Source organism: Dendropsophus ebraccatus, chromosome 3, assembly GCF_027789765.1.
Source record: "Dendropsophus ebraccatus isolate aDenEbr1 chromosome 3, aDenEbr1.pat, whole genome shotgun sequence".
NCBI classification, from domain to species: Eukaryota; Metazoa; Chordata; class Amphibia; order Anura; family Hylidae; genus Dendropsophus; species Dendropsophus ebraccatus.
The window spans coordinates 50203567-50222769 of NC_091456.1; the positions used below are offsets into that span (position 1 = coordinate 50203567).

Here is a 19203-nt window from a genome sequence, read left to right on the forward strand (position 1 = left end):
ACATGTTCATTTATTTCCAAAGAGGAAAATCTGGATCGTCTTTTTTAATTTTTTTTTATCCGCAATCCACAAAAAATCATCTGTAGTGCGTTTGCTTCCTTAGTGTGTTCTGTATTGTAATCCGTTTTTTGCGGATCTGCAAATAAAACTGTAGTAAAGGGGAAAAATAGGGGATGGTAAAAATAATAGCATTAGCTGTCCCAAACCCCGCAAAAAAGGTCACATGGTTGTCGGGGGGCATTTTACAGTCATTCCTATCAAGTGCCACAGACATCTGTGCTCCGGGATGAGCAGTATCGGCTTCTCGTCATCCATGGTGCATCACATGTGCAGCTACTTCTTTCATAAAATGGCTGCCAGGAGAAGCGTGGTGATATAATAAAAAAACGAATCCGTGATGCGGATGGTTTTGTGGATTGTAATGTACTCTACATAAACTTCTATTGGGGTGTCTGTTCTGCAATTACGGACCGTATTAAAAGCTGATCCGCAAATTTCCTGGATGTATGAATAGAACCATTGAAATTAATGGGTTGTAATTAGAGATGAGCAAACCTCGAGCATGCTTGAGTCCATCCAAACCTGAACTTTCAGCATTTGATTAGCGGTGGCTGCTGAAGTTGGATAAAGCCCTAAGGCTATGTGGAAAACATGGATATAGTCATTGGCTGTATCCATGTTTTACAGACAACCTTAGAGCTTTATCCAAGTTCAGCAGCCCCAGCTAATCAAATACCGAACGTTCAGGTTCGGATGGACTCGAACCCGAACCCGGTTTGCTCATCTCTAGTTGTAATGTATTTTGTGTTTCCTGGTCAGTGAAAACGGATGAAAAATACTGACAATGTAGCCTTTAAACCCTATAACACAAAGCGATTATTCGTCTGATATCGGCTGTTACGGCCAATAATCACTTAGTGTAACAGAAGACAATGATCAACCAACAGGCACATGTTGTAAGAGCAATGATAACGATAGCAGAAATCTGCTGCCGTCGCTCTGTGTAATAGGAGCGCTGGCAGCAGACAGCTGCTATCTTCTATGGGCTGCCCATGCAATCTAGCGATCTCCCCCACGGCTCCCCATCTCTTACCTGTTCGACGTGCGTAATAGTGCGGGGAACCAGGAGCAAGCAAGTGCTGACCTGCCAAGTTGGCGCTGGCTTGCTCCTGGAGATCGCCCCGTGTAATAGGGGCTTAAGAGTCCTTTTACATGGCTACTATGCAGCCGTGCAAGGACGCAAGTGAGCGGCGATCAGCAGGATCAGCCCTTATTTGCAGCGCCTTTGGAAGGCAGGATTAATCACACAGAAAGATTATTCTTTTTAACTTGTCCCCACATTAAAAAGATTAGCCATGCTACGTATGTCTACTATTTATCTTCGGCTATTGGAAATACATTACGTTACCTTTAAAGAAATAATTGTCAGAACGAGAAAACTGATCTTGAAAATAATCAAATTAAAATGGAGCGAAGAGAAAATCTACTGAATAGGCTGGATGCTGACATGCTTGGCTTTTCTGTCACTTACAGGGTTTTATTTATCACAAGACCAAAGATAACAATTGAGTGTCTTACTCTGAGGTCAGCTCTGTCTTGTCTTTCTTATATCATCAACGTGGCTGATCCAATTGCATTGCTTTTCTTATCTTGACATTTATTGATCAGTCACTCAGATTCAGTGCAAATTGCTTTGGAAAAGCCTGGAGCCTTCGGTGACATGACACAAGTACACTTCTCCCAGCCTGTTTATCAAAGTCTGGGTGCAATTAGTGGCTAATAAAATATTCTAATAGATCTCTGCCTCTGTGTGGGCGCTCACACCGCCGCCTCACGCTGCAATTACAATTACCAACTGGGTTCTTTGTATTTCAAATTTTTAATTATCTTATACACTTTGAATGTGATTATGAGTCCTGCAACCCATAGATTATTACATGATTTTATTAAATGATTCAAGATACCAGAGATGTCCTTAAAGTGATATTGTCACACCTCCCCTTACTCTATGTGCAGTTCTAAGCACCATCCACAAGCTTAGATGCGGCATGTTTGATATATACCTGAATACAACTTGTCTGTATATTCTCTCTGTTCTAAAATCGCTTCATTTTTTTCGGTAAAGCCGAAAGTTGACACTGTCCATCGATGAAATAAAATGAGTGTAAAGGGGGGTGACTTTAAAGTATCACTTTAAGGCTGGGTTCACACTACGTATATTTCAGTCAGTATTGTGGTCCTCATATTGCAACCAAAACCAGGAGTTTATTAAAAAAAACAGAAAGGCTCTGTTCACACAATGTTGAAATTGAATGGATGGCCGCCATTTAATGGCAAATATTTGCTGTTATTTTAAAACAACGGCTGTTATATTGAAATAATGGCCGTTATTTACTGTTATATGGCGGCCATCCACTCAATTTCACCATTGTGTGGACAGATCCTTTCTGTGTTTTTAATCCACTCCGGGTTTTGGTTGCAATATGAGGACCACAATACTGACTGAAATATACGTAGTGTGAACCCAGCCTAAAGGGGTATTTTGTGCACTATTGTTATATGTACCTCTACTCAGGCTGGGAGTACTTATCTTCTTATACCAAAATCAGAAAGCATTAAAAAAAAAAAACAAACGCAATTGGCTTCATTAGTTGTGGGGTATTGGAAAAAGTGAAAATAGTTGTGTGTTATTTGTTTTTTTTTTAGCAGAATTTCATGTATCATGGCTGTTGGTCAAACACATTAACATGTCCATTGTTTCTTTCCCCTGACATCTAGCATTGAGCGAGAAGTAACAACTTCATACATATTAGATAGCCAGTCTAGTGAAAATCACCATATCTATGTGTATGGATGATTTTAAAGGGGTTATCAAGTGCTACAAAAACATGGCCACTTTTGCACCACTCTTGTCTCCAGATTGGGTGGGCTTTGAAACTCAGTGCCATTGAAGTAAGTGGAGGTTAATTGCAAACCGCACCTGACCTGGAGACAAGAGTGGGGCAAAGTGTGGTTGTTTTTTAGTGCTGGATAACCCCTTTAAGTTAAAGGAGTTAGCGCTACAAAAACATGGCCACTTTCTTCCAGAGACAGCACCACTCTTGTTTCCAGTTCGGGTTTAGGTTTTGTACTCAGTTCTTTTAAAGTGAATAGAGCTTAATTGCTAACCACACCTGAACTGGAGACGAGTGGTGCTGTCTCTGAAAGAAAGTGACCCCCCCCCCCCCCCCCCCCCACACACACACACACAGCATCTCTGATATACTGTGAGTGGGGGAACTATGGATATGTGCCGCGCTGTAATGACAGAGCCACAGTGGCTGCTTTATTACAGTGTGGTTCCATCACAGACTTTCCACGTCGAACATGGAACGTGTGAATGCAGGCTTAGGTATATAGCTACATACATCACACAGCCACATCACACTATGGATCATGTATAAAGATGAGCGAACCGGGTTCGTGTTCAAGTTTATCCGAACCTGAACGATCAGCATTTGATTAGTGGTGGCTGCTGAACTTGGATAAATCTCTAAGGTTGTCTGGAAAACATGGATACAGCCAATGACTATATCCATGTTTTCCACATAGCCTTAGGGCTTTATCCAACTTCAGCAGCCACCGCTAATCAAATGCCGAAAGTTTGGGTTCAGATTGACTCGAGCATGCTCCAGGTTCGCTCATCTCTATTTATTACATATTGTTTTTGAGGAATAATGCAGGAATAGAACAGCAGAACTGGAAAATCAGCATGGGGGTCCTGGAAAGGCTGCTGAAGAAAATAACCAACAGATGGCAATGACATAATATTTATATAAACATCAAATACAAATTATTATTTAGTAACTACTGTGTATGATACAATATTGTGTCTCCTTCAGCTGTATCATATTGTGATATTAACCCCTTCAAGACACAGCCCTTTGATGCCCGGGCCAAATTAATACAATGTTTCTCCCCACCTTCTAAGAGCCATAGCGCCTTTATTTTTCCACCTACAGGGCTGGTTTGGGTGTCATTTTTTGTGCTATGATCTCTAGTTTTTAATTATATCATATTGATGTAGCAGAAAAATTTTGATCGCTTTTTATAATTTTTTTTTTCTGGTATATAATTTAATAAAATCAGAAATCCTGGTGTGTTTTTTTTCCGTTTATGCCGTTTACCGTGCGGGAACAATAATGTTATATTTTAATAGATCGGACAATTCCACACGCTACGATATGTAAAATGTTTATTTTATTTATTTATTTTATATTTTTATATTGGGCAAGGGGGTATTTTAAACTTTTATGAGAGGGTTATTTATAAGGGGTTTTTAATACTTTTAAAAACTTTTTTTTAATACACTTTTGTTTTAACACTTTTTTTGCCCCGTACAACATGCAATCATTTGATTGCATGGACTGATCTATGCTATACCATAGCAATGCATAGATCAGTGTTATCGGCGATCTATGCATAGAGCCTGCCTGAGAGCAGACTCTGCGGCAGGCTCCGGTCTCCAGTCCTCGGCCACTTCTACGTCTGAGTGGGATCTGTGACGTGTCAAGCCTGCTCAGCCAGTTAGAAGCAGGTTTGGGACATCACGTCCCAGATCCCACTAAGACCTAGAAGCGTCCAGGAACTGGGAACCGGAGCTTTTTTTTAACAGTCAGTGTCCGGACTTTTCCTTTAATTTACAGTAAAAACTAAATAATGGTCCAAATGAAGAAACGATGACCACAAGTTCTGGGGCCCATTCTTTTTTTTTTTTTTTTTTAAGCAAAGCTGTCAAAAACATTATTCTGCCCCTGCCGATGCCATCATAACATAAGGACAAGCAGACTTTTCTCTATGGTCTTTCCCCTTAGGCTATGTTCACACACAGTATTTCTGTTAGTCTTTTTTCAACCAAAACCGGGAGTGGGTTGAAAACATAGAAGCTGTTCAAATATATTCTTCAGTCGCCCCGTGTAATAGGGGCTTTACACTTTGAAGCACTGCTGGTAAGGAGAACTTACACTTGAAAGCAGGCATTTTTTTGTTGTCAGTCACCAGTGGGTGGGCAGCAGTATTGGTGACTCTTCACTGCCCACACTGCCTGTAGTGTTAGGGACAGATTGCTAAAGGCAGCTGTCCCAATATACTGATTTCTTTTAAGTTCAGACATCCCCTTTAACTTATACTTATTACAATAGTTTCCATTGTTATTGTGCATAAATATATTATTTGTCTATATAACTTTGCATTTGACTAACTTTACAACAGTATAAGTATAAAGACGAAAAAATGTACAATGACACACAAGGAAAAGTAATTGAAACTCCATTGTAAATACATTTGGAATAAGACAATAAATGTTGATGTATGACGCGACAAGTTAATCCATCCCAGACCAATCCATTGAATCCTTGCAAGGGGGACCAAAATCCATATTTCTCCAAATTGTTTTGTTAATTGAAATGGATTTCAGATTTTCTGAGATACTTTAGCGGCGTGATTTACTCATAGGAAGAACATAAGACTAGAAGCAATATAGTGCGTTTGACCTGTTATACTGGGTATTGATTAATTGGGAATTCTATTTAATAGTATTGCAGTGATGTTCAATCAAGTGTTCCTTGAGGTCTTTATAGGTGTCTCTGCCGGACTCGTCTGTGAATTGCTGCATTATTTCTTTTTTTATTACTAGATGTTTCTATTAGAGTAGCTTAAGGGGGGGGGGGGGGGAACATGGATGTATTTTCATAGCATTTACATGAAACAGATCTTAAGAGCAAATTATAAATTGTTGGCTATTACTTATATAACGATAACTGCAACACATTACTCACATTGTACCTTTCTTACAGTGGGCTCACTCACCCTATCAAAAATGCAAGTGCTAATTTCTCATAATGCAGAGGAGACCAATGCAAATACAGTATATATACATCTGCAGCATGTTGCCTTGATTCAATGGGGCAGGACTATTATGCCAACCACTTATACCCACTCTACTCAAATGCAAGATCTTATATGTAAAATATATATATGAGTAATAACGTGTCCTAATGCAAAAAATGAAATAAAAGGGGTATTTTAATGTAAACATTTATGACATTACCATTGGATCCACAGCATATGTCACATATGTCTGTTAGTAGCGGGTCCCACATTTCCATTTAATCTCAGTCTGGATGCAGCAGCTGGTAGACAAAGGTTGAAGGACCTTTTCATGTTCTAAGAGTTATGGAAACAATAATGCTTGCTTGGTATTAAGGGGGTCATTCTATTTTCATCTTTCATGTTCTATTTGTGCATTTCCTTACTTCTTCACCTATTGTGAGTAGAAACATTGAAGATTGTCGGCAGAAAAAGACCACCTGGTCGATCTAGTTTGCCCTTTTAGTATTTTTTTTCTTATTATCTTAGGATAGATATATGTTCATGCCTAAAATATAGCAATCCTAAGATAATAAGAAAGAAAATACTAAAAGGGCAAATTAGATGGGCCAGGTGGTCTTTTTCTGCTGACAATCTTGTTTGTTTCTACTCACAATAGGTGAAGAAGTTAGGAAACGCACATATAGAACATGAAAGATAAAAATAGAATGTGCCCCCTCCACCCCCAATACAAATCAAGCATTCTTGTTTGTATAACTCTTAAGACATGACTAGTGAGAGCTCAGAGGCAGAGCCTATTCCTACCTGCCCAAAAGAGGGAAATGCCATTTTGAGGCCTAGGCAGGACAGCTTTCCCCTTGTGGTTGTGGTCACCTTGATTAATAAATATACACTATGTTTTCCTGAAAATAAGACACCCTTTAAAAATAAGACACCCCATCTATTATACCCTCTAACCTAAAGTAAGATATCCCCCGAAAGTAAGGAACCCCCTACTGTACACTAGGGCACCCTCCGAGAGTAAGACACCCCCCATTCCCCCACCCCGCCAACCAGGACTTAGCTAATCCCCTCGTGGACCTCCAAAACCAGCACCGCAGGCAGCCTGGTCCATGGCCCCCAAGTCTTCCGCAGTTCCCGATGCCGAACGTCCCGATGAACGGCGCTGAACGCCACACCATCACCACACGCTTGACCCGCCGCCGCTGACCGCCTGACCCCATGCTGACGGTGAGTATTCTGGGGAGGTCCGGACAGAAGGTCTTATTTCCCCCCCCCCCCCCCCCCCCCCGAAAATGAGACATAGGGGGAGATTAATCAAACTGGTGTAAAGAAGAACTGGCTCAGTTGCCCCTACCAACCAATCAGATTCCACTTTTCATTCCTCACAGATTTTTGGAAAATGAAAGATGGAATCTGATTGGTTGCTAGGGGCAACTGAGCCAGTTCTACCTTACACCATGTTTGATAAATCTCCCCCAAAGTGCCTGTATTGGGGAGAAAAAAAAATATAAGGCACCGTCTTATTTTCGGGGAAACACAGTATATAGTAGGATGGAATACATTACCTCTAGCTAAGGGTAACAAGTAAGACATATTGAAGTTGTTTGTAAAAACATAATAAGATACTGAAAATCTAAAGGATGAGCGTCATGGGTGCGTTGGCAGGAACAGTTAATAACAAGTAGCTGTGCATGGTAGGTACAATACTTCCTTTTGTATTTGAGGACTTGAATGAGAACACGCAGTGCAGAAAATGAGCAATGCTAATAATATTGTATTTTCTCGGATTAGTGCTTTGACAGTAGTGAGTCAGTCTTGGAATATTTCAGAGGCATACTGTTTTAAGTATTTGTTTTGCCTGATATAACTGAATGCTAAATGACGGTTATTTCCTTACTCCCTTATCTTTATTGGCTCTCTAATAAAGACAGAGCGGCAACTGGAAATGGAAGGCTGCAGACAGAACTTTAAGTAGCAGCAGGAGCCGTAATACCTGCTGCTGTATTCAGTAGGGTACATATTGTTCAGCAGTCAGATTAAAGGATTAACATATACCTGCTTGCTTTGGGAATGAAATTACACCAATATGGATATATTGTTTTAGTTCTCATGAATGTAGCAGTCGTGGTAATTGCTGAATGTGTATCTATGGAGTGAGACAAGAGGGGTGCAAGAATAGAAAGGAAGTCTTTGTGCTACTTTTCATGGCAGATCAATGAAGACTGAAATTTAATACAAATAATTTTTTCTTGTAGAAAGTCTGATCAGGTATAGGCTGTCTGACAGTCCATTGCTGCTTTATGTACGTGCCATAATGGGGTACTTTTATCAATAGTGCGGTAATTAAAAAAAAACCTTTTCAAGGGAAAAATATGATGCCTGATTTGGTAGTAATTTATAAGAAAGAGTATTTCTACATAATACAGTTGGTATCGTTAATGGTATGCAAAACTGATTTCTTTCATTTAAAGTACCCACAATTTGCCACCCAAACTGCTTTTAATCCAAGATCTGTCGAGGGGTCCTCGGTGATGCAGTTATTTTCCTATAATATTACTTTTAAACTTGCAGCCCTGTGTCACATTGGCATGGCCTAGAGTGTCTAGAACAGCTTTTGGGGTGTGCGACCTGTGCAGTTCAACAGGGTGCATCCCCTCCGGAAATTTAGGCGGCGTCCCACCCTTGTGCAGTGCCTTCTGGGCAAACTCTGTAAATCACTGATCCAACTGCACAGAGGAAAGTATGAGCCCTCTGGCTGTCAGGAAAAATGATCAGAGCCCCCACAGTCACACAACAGGGGCTTTGACCAGTCAGTGACAGGAGCCATTCCTGTCACTGACACACACAGACGCAGGAATTGCTTAAGATTTAGAGATGAGCAAACGGGTTCGAGTCCATCCGAACCCGAATGATCGGCATTTGATTAGTGGTGGCTGCTGAACTTGGATAAAGCTCTAAGGTTGTCTGGAAAACATGGATACAGCCAATGACTATATCCATGTTTTTCACATAGCCTTAGGGCTTTATCCAACTTCAGCAGCCACCGCTAATCAAATGCCGAAAGTTAAGGTTCAGATGGACTCGAGCATGCTCGAGGTTCGCTCATCTCTATTAAGATTGCATCCCCTATCTCCTAAATTGTCGATTAAAAAAAGCCTATTATAAAGCTCAATAACAATTGCTAGATTGTCCATGCAGCCCTAGTGTTAATCATCCATTGGCGTCATGTCTTCTCTTACATGGGCGATTACTTTTAGATGTGTTAAAAGTGACATAGGGCCATATCCGCCTCATTGGGCAGCAAGAAAAGAGGTGGCACTCCAGGAAATGGGAATAAAGTGATAAATGTATTCACCCATGTGCAGTGTGCTGTGAGGCGAGTACTAGTGGTGGTCTCCCAACTGAGTCAACTGTTACGGTGATGTGGTAGCTGAGTGGGTCTAGGGTCACTTGGGCACTTGGCACGGTAGCTTAAAGTTGTGTATTACCAACCCCGGACAGTTTTGGCGCCTCACCAGCACAACACAAAAGATTAACCCAAGTGTATAGGTGAGTGTAGGTGTGAGTGGACAAGGAATAGGCCAGAATCTAATGCTGTCAACAAAATAGAGCATACTGGGATACTGGCCATTCTGGGATAGTAATACAGTCCAGTGCAATACAGAAACGTACAATCTTGTAAGTTGGTAGAGGTAGAGGCAAGGTGCTTTGGAGAATAGGGTGCTTTGCAGTAGAGATGAGAGGAGAGGGGTTGCCAGAGGGGCATTGTCCAATGTAGAAGTGTACTCTGCCGGAACAGTAGAGGTGTGTAGAAGAAAAATAGAGAATACTTCTACTCACGGATGACCTACAGTCTGACAGACTTTTGCCCCCTAGTTGTGGGCAACCCGTCCAAGGTGGGTAATACAAGCCCCAGGACTTGTTATCTGGGCTAAGCAGACTCCTGAGACTTCCCAGTTGTCCTGCACCTCGCAGTGGAATACGTAGACTTTCCGTACCTTTGTTCCTCTGGGGTCAGTTCCCATGACTCCAAAGGTAACTGCCCTGCACTTTGCAGAAAGGTTCCTCACGGGTACAAGGTGATCACTTTCCTTACCGGGTCACTACACATCAATGCCTGATTGGGGATTATCGGCCCATACAATAGAGAATACAGCCTTTATCCTTAGGACAGGCGTGGTGCTGTTTTTTTGTTTTTTTTTTTTGCAGGAAAGCAACTATGTTTTCTATTTCTGGATAACCCCTTTATGGCTAAATCTGATTTGGACCTCAAAGGGATAAAAAGGCAACAAACTACCTCCACATGTCTTCTAGAAGGTGAGAGAAGGAAAGGGGTTATAGAATGTGCTAATACGATAGAATAAAATCCGTTTTTATTTTGTCAAATATTAATACATTGACAGTAATATTTAATAGATCTTGCACATATCAAATACATATGTGCACTTCTTGCATTGTCAGCATTCAGTACAGGGACTGACTCACAACTAAATCCTACTTTTTACAATACATCTAAAGACATGATACATTTTAAATAGGGGATACATTCTACATTATTCATCAAAAGTGGTCCATACTATTGATGTGACTGGGCATCATCTGCTACCACTGGATATTTCTACTATACTCGTAAATCCATTTTTTGCAGCAGTACTACAGAGATACAGCCAGAGTGACATTTCAATATAACTTCTGACAGAAACTGCTAGGCTCAGCTATACAGTACGTCAGTGGGGTGGGAGGAGGGGGGGATCTATAAAGTGGAGACAAGAAGCTGGAACAGCACTATACAGTAGCAAACATCTGATGAAGGTCATAGTAATGAGGGAACCTAGATCCTTATTGTCATTATCTGGACGAGTGGCATAATTTTCTGCACAGCACTATACATACGCATACAGTACATCTGGTATAACAGCACATTTTGTTCCTCTGCTAAAACCATTCAGAAGAAACACAATAGCAGCTTTACATTTAGGATGAGCTAGCGAATCTGCTATGATGATAAATCTGCTTACATGCAGTTTATGGATTTGATTTTCAAAGACAAATGCTTAAATAAGTGTGATGCTTCGGAATTAGCGCCCGGCTTCTGGTATCCCATCCACAGAAGTCTAAGTATTGGCTCCAGCTCCTGCTGTGCACAGCAGGAAAGTCCATGGACCAGTGAAGCCAAGAAGTTACTCAGGAGAAGCTTCACTGTTCAAGATGACTCATAATCCTGATCTGTTCTCCTGAACTTATTAACAGGATAAGTCTCTGCTTTGGAGGGAAGACCAGAATTCACTTGGGATTTGGTTGTATTTCAAACACGGCAATGAAATATAACAGGATGGATTTGTTAAACTGCATGCATTTAAAGGAGACATCTACACAGTATACTTTGCTCTGTAAATAGGGATTTCTTTAGAATCCTGTGGTATAGGTAGAAAATAATACATTTGTGTGTACAAGGAAGGCTTAGGTGTCTATTTAGGTTGGGAGAGAACAACTTGAGGTAGATTCATTGTTTTCTCCGGAGTTAAAAAGGTAAAATTTTAACTATTAAACTGTGCTTATGTGTTCATAACAATATAGGATTGGATAAAACATGTCCGTGACAGACATAACTAAATCCCTTTGCAACACAAGTACATGATGTTATGTCAGTGCCTGTTCAGACCTCACCACAGTTCTCTGTCCATAAATTATGGCCAAGACTGGGCTTTTGGACATGATTCAGGGTGTGAATTGTATGTTTCCTTTCCACCAGCCTGAATTGTGTCTTATGCTAGTAGTTGCTGTGTTGTGATTTACAGGTACTCCACCACACCCATCTTGGTTCTTCTGCTAGTCCTAGTTCTGGGCTGTACATGGTTTAGACTGAGTGGTGATGCACAGCCATCTTCACCACTCATCTCTCTACCCTGCCAGTCTGTGTTCTGTGTGGTATGAAAGTCAGAGGGCCAGTCCAATCACGCCCTGGATCAGAACTCTAGCATCTCTTAAGAAGTCCACTTGTGCACTAGTTATAGTCTCTTGTAGCTTGAATATGGATATCTGACCTCTTTATTAACCTTCTTACCTCCTTCTTTTACCACCTTCTTTTACCATTCTGCTATCTCCGGTTTGCCTGTTGTATTTGTCTGCCTTGTCTCGTTCTCTGTTTAACTTACCTAGTGAAGGGAAAGTCGCCCAGTTGTCATTAACTGTTTAGGGTTGGGCTGGCAAGTTGGCAGGAACAGTCTTGGCTGACCTAGTGCTAGGGCTTAAACTGTCTGTCTGTCCCTGTCTTCCAATCTAGGTCCTAGGTTTCCTTTAAGATGACCTGATTTATTGACATATGATCAGACTGGCTTGTTAGGGATCAATAATGAGTTTTACATGTTTACAGCCATTTTGCAACAGACTTTTTATTTCTTTATATTGGTACTTAAAAATTGCCCCAGATAATGTTTTTTTCAAAGGGTCAGAGTGCAAAAACACCACTGATGGTCCAACAGTATCTGTGTCAGGAAAGAGGTGGACAGCAGGATCTGGGCACCATTAAAACAGCTGTACTCAATTTTTTTTTTCTTTTAACTACCCTGACCACTTAAATTTAAGTTCATGGGAAAACCCCTGTAATACACAACACTCTGAATTCACTGTAGTGGGGAGTTCCCCAACATGCAATAACAATATACTGTATGGTACATGGTTGTGTGCCTCCTCAAATACTCTATACAGTTCCCTCATTTAGTCAACAGCTATCTTACCTGAAACTTCTATACACATGAAGGTTTAGCCAAGCCTTCATAAGGTTGGAGGGGTTGTAAGTCAAGACCAGACTTTTACCCCCAAAAAACGAAAGGATCGGCCAGTTGATTCTTCCCTTCCATGCATCACTAGTTGGGGCAAAGTCAGGAGTCCACCAGACCAGACCAGAAGAAAGAATCATGCTTATAAGCAGGTTGCACATCAAAAAGGTATCTTTATTTCAACAATCCTTGTAACAAACGATACAAACAAGTTGAAAATATACATGCCTACAATAAAAAAAATCTACTAAGGATGCTATCTATGAGACATGTAGTCAAACACACAAAATAACCAGATCCTCCCACATGTAGCACAGAAATATAGGACGTATGGGGATAGACCACCCCCTGAGTTCTGCCGGTCGCCCGGCTTCCTCTGTGGATCGCATGGGGTGCTCTATCCCCATACACAAGTCAATAACCTCTGGTCTCAGCAAAGATACTGTTTGGAAGGGTCAAAGGTATGATACCGGGGTCTGCATCACACATGAAGATATGCCGGGTAGATTATTACATTTGAACAACATAATATAGTGCCACCGCACACATGTTGGTGCTCGCTACATCTATACATAAGAATATGGGGACTTCTGTAGCATGTGTAGGGATTTCCGCAAACTCTTTTAGGAATATTTGCTATGTGTGAATATACAATCTGTTAACTTGGGTGATTAATAAATTATCAGGATAGATTTTTTTTTTAGCTTCTTAACAAGAATATTTTCATTACCTGAAAGCAGAGCTTTTAAAGATAGAGGTTAATTAAAATATACACTATAAGAAAGTTTTATAAGTTTTCATTTTGCGATGGCAAAACTTTATTTACACAAAAGCAGAAAACTCCATTAATATTCTATACAGCCATGTATGAGTTATCATCTTTTCCTTAGCTGGTAACAGATGCTAAATGACAGCTACTAATGGCAGCCATTATTTTACCCATATGCTTTGACATCTAATTTCTCTTAGAATTTAAATGGCAAGCCAATCTGAATTGAGTTCTTTATCCCTACTCACTGCCTTTAGTCGTTGTGTCTGTTTGGAGTTTTTTGTGAAGTTTATGATTATATAAATTTTAGTTTGTTTTTTTTACTGAGTTACAATCTGCATGATTTTGCTATTACACTGCCTGTGCAGCTCTGAGCTATGTACATTGCAGTCACAATGTATGCTAGCTCACTAATGTGAATTTGGCATTACTGGAGGCCACACCTCTTTTTCAGCCACTTTACTGTAAGCCCCACCCATATGATTGAAGAAAGTTGCAAACGTTTGCAGACTGAGGTTTGCCCAAACATTTGCATCCTTTTGATACCTGTAACTAGTATATAATAAAAAAAAACTTGGCATAAAACTTTAACAATTAATATTAATCATCCAAAAAAATCTACAGTATGGGCTGATGAAGGCCTGATCAACACTGTAAACGAGAGGGGTGATCTGCCACATCGGCACTTGTTTACTGGACCTATACCATGGCCTGTCAAGCACTGCACGGACATCGTTAGCAATGTCTGTGAAGCCCTTGCCCAAACAGTAAATACTTTACCTGTCCACGTTCCCGATCTCCTCCTGCGCTCTGTATCCATCTGAGGCGGTCCTGGTAAGTGATTGGCTGACTGCTCAGGAGAAGAACGGGAGCGTGAACAGGTAAAATATTAACTTTTTGGGTAATCATCAGCTATTACTTGTAGCGATGTGCGGTTGACAGATGATGGTTTTAGGTCTGGGCCTAAAGAAACAATCAGCCGATGATTGTTTCATTGGCTCATGGTTGTCTCTATTACACTGAGTGATAATTGGCCAGCCTTAAAGGGGTTGTCCAGGCTTAAAGGGGTTATCCAGCACTACAAAAACATGGCCACTTTTCCCCCTACTGTTGTCTCCTGTTCAGGTGCGGTTTGCAATTAAGCTCCATTTACTTCAATGGAACTGAGTTTGAAAACCCCACCCAAACTGGAGACAACAATAGGGGGAAAGTGGCCATGTTTTTGTAGCGCTGGATAACCCCTTTAAATAAAAGACAAGGCTGATTTCTTCCATAAACAGCACCTCTCCTGTCCTAAGTTTGGATGAGATTTTGCAGCTCAATTCCATTGAATGAAAGCCTATAGTGGATACCTGTTCTGAAAAGAATAAAGCATTGTGTATAGTCCAGGACACTACAATTAGAAGGATGCGTACAGGTAAATTATAATACAAGATGTGATTACCATTTACTCACTATTGTCATCACGCTGATCATTTTAGTTTCTTCTCCTAAGGTTTTAATTTAAAAACAAGAGCAACACTCACTGCCATATTCAGATGTAAATGTACCTTCTATAGGTTCTTAGCAAACCATTAGTACTATTTGCAAAGGTGCAAGATGTTAATTTGCAAATGTACTGGAAACAGGTGTATTCTACAGCATTTCCATACAAATAACCTAAAGGAAGTAGATTCTTCTGACAAGAAAATGTTAAGATGAATAACAGTTAGGCAGCTTTAGATTTTATGCTTTAAACCTTTTTTAGGTTAAGAAAAATTTCAACCACTTGTATATACTCGAAATAATAGCTCCTCTACAGTTGTATACAGAAAGTAGGGTCAACGTTAGGATAAATGGCACTGAACGTGCTATAGACACCCAACAATTGCTAGACACTGTACAGTCATCATATAGTGTGCCTGAAGAGAAGATAAAGGAATACTTAAACTACTTTTTACACACTCTGTATAAACAATGTTGTTTATTGCTACCTACGCCTATAATTATTGATCATGATCATTATTGATCATTATTGTTCATGCAGAACGGCCATTGTTTATACAACGTGTGAACATAGCCCAAGAGTGATCATAACTTATCCAACATCTGCATGTAGGGGGTGGTTTAGGACTTGTGTCCTGAAGTAAGGGACAATATACGAGAAGTATTTTGCTCATCATTGTGGTCCACTTACCTGTAGGTGGTCTGCGTGCATGTAAAACTGGGCTGGACTGGTCATCGGAGTGTGAAGTAGTGGCTACTTACCACAGCGACATCACTAAATGCTTACCCAGGATCAAGCTCTGGAAAACTGGTGCAACCGCAGCTACTCAAGCTGTATCCTGTGCCATAGAGGGTAATCCCCTAGAAGGCCATGTAGGCATGTAGGTTTAGCAGGTTGGTTGTACAGGTGCAGGTAATCCATATGGCATACTAGGCTGCGAAAAAACAGAGTTAGGACATGCATAGAGAAATTACAAAAATTCTTGTCGCCCCAAGTTGGGATGAAGTGTTTGTGGTTCAAATACAGTGTGCTGTGAAAGACTCATTAGTCTCTGTCTACATGCACATGGAGCCTGGTTTTGGTCTTATTTTCCACAATGTAATACGCAAAAATATAGAGACCTCCAAATCTCTCCAGAGCACCAGCCATCCTGGCAATCTTCCTGGAGCTGTATGTACACTAGAGTATGCAGTGCATCAGAAAAATACCAAAATACCTAGAATTTGAGAAGCTATTTTGGTTTTATGTGTAACTCTTCAAGGCTGGTTTCACACATGGCAGGTTTTTTTTTTTTTTTTTTTTAATGCCACTGCAGTTTTTGTGCCAAAGCCAGAAGTGGATTAAAAAGGCATGGAAGATATAAAGGGAGGACTTGCATTTTTCTTTCCTTTTGGATCCACTTCGGGTTTTGGCACAAAAACGTTTTCCAGAAAACTGCTGGATATGATTCCAGCATTAGGGCTAATTTTGGTTTTGAGTAGAATGAGTCAAATTTTTAGGCTTCTTTCCTACCAGATGGTATGTGCACACTATGGAATTTCTGCAGAGACATTGACATGTCAATTCTTTGGGCGGACAGCGGAATTCGCTGGCAAATATCATTCAGTCTATGGAAGAGGCAGAACTTCAAGCGGAGGTAACCCAGTGGAATCCACTTGAAGTCTCTGTGGAGAATCCGTAGTGTGCACTTACCTTAGGCTGAAAACACCTGTTGAGCTTTTGGATGAATTGAAACATGAAACACATTGGTGGGAGATTCATCAAACTGGTGTAAAGTAAAATTGTCTTAGTTGCCCCTGGCAACCAATTAGATTCCGCCTTTCATTCCTCACAGATTCTTTGAAAAATAAAAAGGTGGAATCTGATTGGTTGCTAGAGGCAACTAAGACCATTCTACATAACACCAGTTTGATAACTCTCCCCATTGATTTTATATTAAATCTCACAGGTTTCATAGATTCTAGGGGAGAGCATGTCATTATTCGCTTTAGTTAGGCCTCACTCTCATGTGTTGGTACTGTGCCATGTTATCAAACCCAGGATTACAGCAAACTGTACTGTTTTAACTATGGGTTATGCCTGTGCTGTCTTAAGAGGTAAAACATTGTTAAAAAAAAATACCTGCTCCCTATTTACACACAAAAAAAACTGAATTTTTGACACCATTCCACACTATAAATGAAAGGGTTATAAATTAGGGATAGGCTGGGTTCACACTGGGTTTTTGCAATCCGTTTAACGTAAACGTTTTATGAAAAAAACAGATGCAATTGTGTGTCATCCATTTGGATCCGTTTTTCCATTAACTTCTATTACAAAAATAAAATGGTTTTAAACGAATGCAGTTTTTTTAACCCATTGCTGCACCAGGACGTTACTGAACGTCCTGGTGCCGCTATGGGAGTTCAGAGGGGGGTCGCACGGCGACCCCTCTCTGAACTGCCGCGATCCCGGGTGCCGCATGTAGCCTGGGATGGCGGCTATTAGCAGGCATGGTCCGATCGCCGTGCCCGCTAAATAAGTACTTAGAAGCAGCTGTCAAAGTGGACAGCTGCTTCTAAATACTTGCTCATCTCCATCCCTGGTGGTCTAGTGGGGGGATGGCCCCCCCGCGGCGCAATTGCGGGGGGGCGATCCCCGCATCCATTCCGGGCCGGGGTCTGCGTCGTGATGGCGCTGATCCCGACTCGGCATTCTATTGCTTTCGGCTGCAGCAGCCGAAAGCAATAGAACACTGATCTCATGGATTCATGCAGTATAACTATACTGCATGGATCTCTATGAGAGATCAGAGTGCATATACTAGTAGTCCCCCAGGGGGGCTTCTAGTATATGCGTAAAGTAAAAGAAAAATGTATTTTTAAGAACACAAAATCCCCTCCCCTAATAAAAGTGTGAATCACCCCCCTTTCCCCATTTTATAAATAAAAATAAATAAATAAATAAAAAAACATGTTTGCTATCGCCCGTGCGTAATCACCCGAACTATTAATTTATCACATTACTGATCTCACACGGTAAACGTCATAAGCGTAAAAAAATTCCAACGTGCAAAATTGCGCATTTTTGGTCGCATCAAATCCAGAATAATTGTAATAAAAAGCGATCAAAAAGTTGTATATGCGCAATCAAGGTACCGATAGAAAGATCACATCATGGCGCAAAAAATGACACTTGACACAGACCCATAGACCAAAGGATAAAAGCGCTATAAGCCTGGGAATAGAGCGATTTTAAGAAACATATATTTTCTTTAAAAGGTTTTAAATTTTTACAAGCCATCAATCAAATAAAAGTTATACATGTTACATATCGTTGTAATCGTAACAACTTAAGGAACATATATAACAAGTCAGTTTTACCCTAGGGCAAACGGAGTAAAAACAACCCCCCCAAATAAAAAAAAATTTTTTTTTTTTTTAAATTTCACCACACATATAGTTTTTTTCTGGTTTTAGGCAAAAATTACATCTGCCATAGCAAAGTACAATTAGTTGCGCAAAAAATAAGGGCTCATTTGGGTCACTAGGTGGAAAAATGCAGGCGCTATGGCCTTATATACACAAGAAGAAAAAAACGAAAGCGCAAAAATGAAAACTGGCTGTGTCCCCTAAGGGTTAACGACAAAAAAGTAGTGTTGACTACATTTTTCTGTCCATTAAAAATAACTAATAAGGCTAGGTTCACACTACATTTTTGCAATTCGTTTTTTGAACGGAATTCCATTATAAAAATTTCTATTATTGAATTTCATTATAAAATAAAAAAAAACTAATCAAAACGGATCCGTTCTTTTTTTACGTACATAAAAACGTAGTCGACCTGATTTTTGTGTCCGTTCTGATCCTTTTTTTTTAAATAATGGAATTCAATGAAAAAACGGATCAAAATGGATGCACACACATTTTTTGCAAATAACTGATGGAAAAAACGGTTGGCAAAAAAGTAGTGTAAACCCAGCCTAATGAAAAACAGATACATTGAATGGATAGGAAAAACGCAGTGTGAACCCAGCCTTATAGAAAAAGCAATCAATTTTTATGTAACTACAGTACAGATCAAAGAACTACTAATCACAATTTGGATGTTTTTTTGTAGCTAAATAGTTTATACTCTCACTATTCCCTTGAAAAGGAGCAAAATGTGCACCTGGGCTGAGCAATGATTTTGGATAACTAGGAAACAATAAGAATTTGCGTCTGTTCGAAATTACATTTATGAAAAGTTGTAGATCTAATTATCGGAATAATACAGGAGATATTTTATATACAGTTACAATGTATATGCTCAATATTTTT

At 40.2% G+C, this 19203-nt stretch overlaps 1 protein-coding gene across 1 annotated transcript in view; it reads left to right on the forward strand.

The window, feature by feature from the left end:
• Positions 1–19203, forward strand: part of LOC138785607 (myosin-6-like) — a 452023-nt gene that overhangs the window by 328076 nt on the left and 104744 nt on the right. The window lies entirely within an intron of this gene.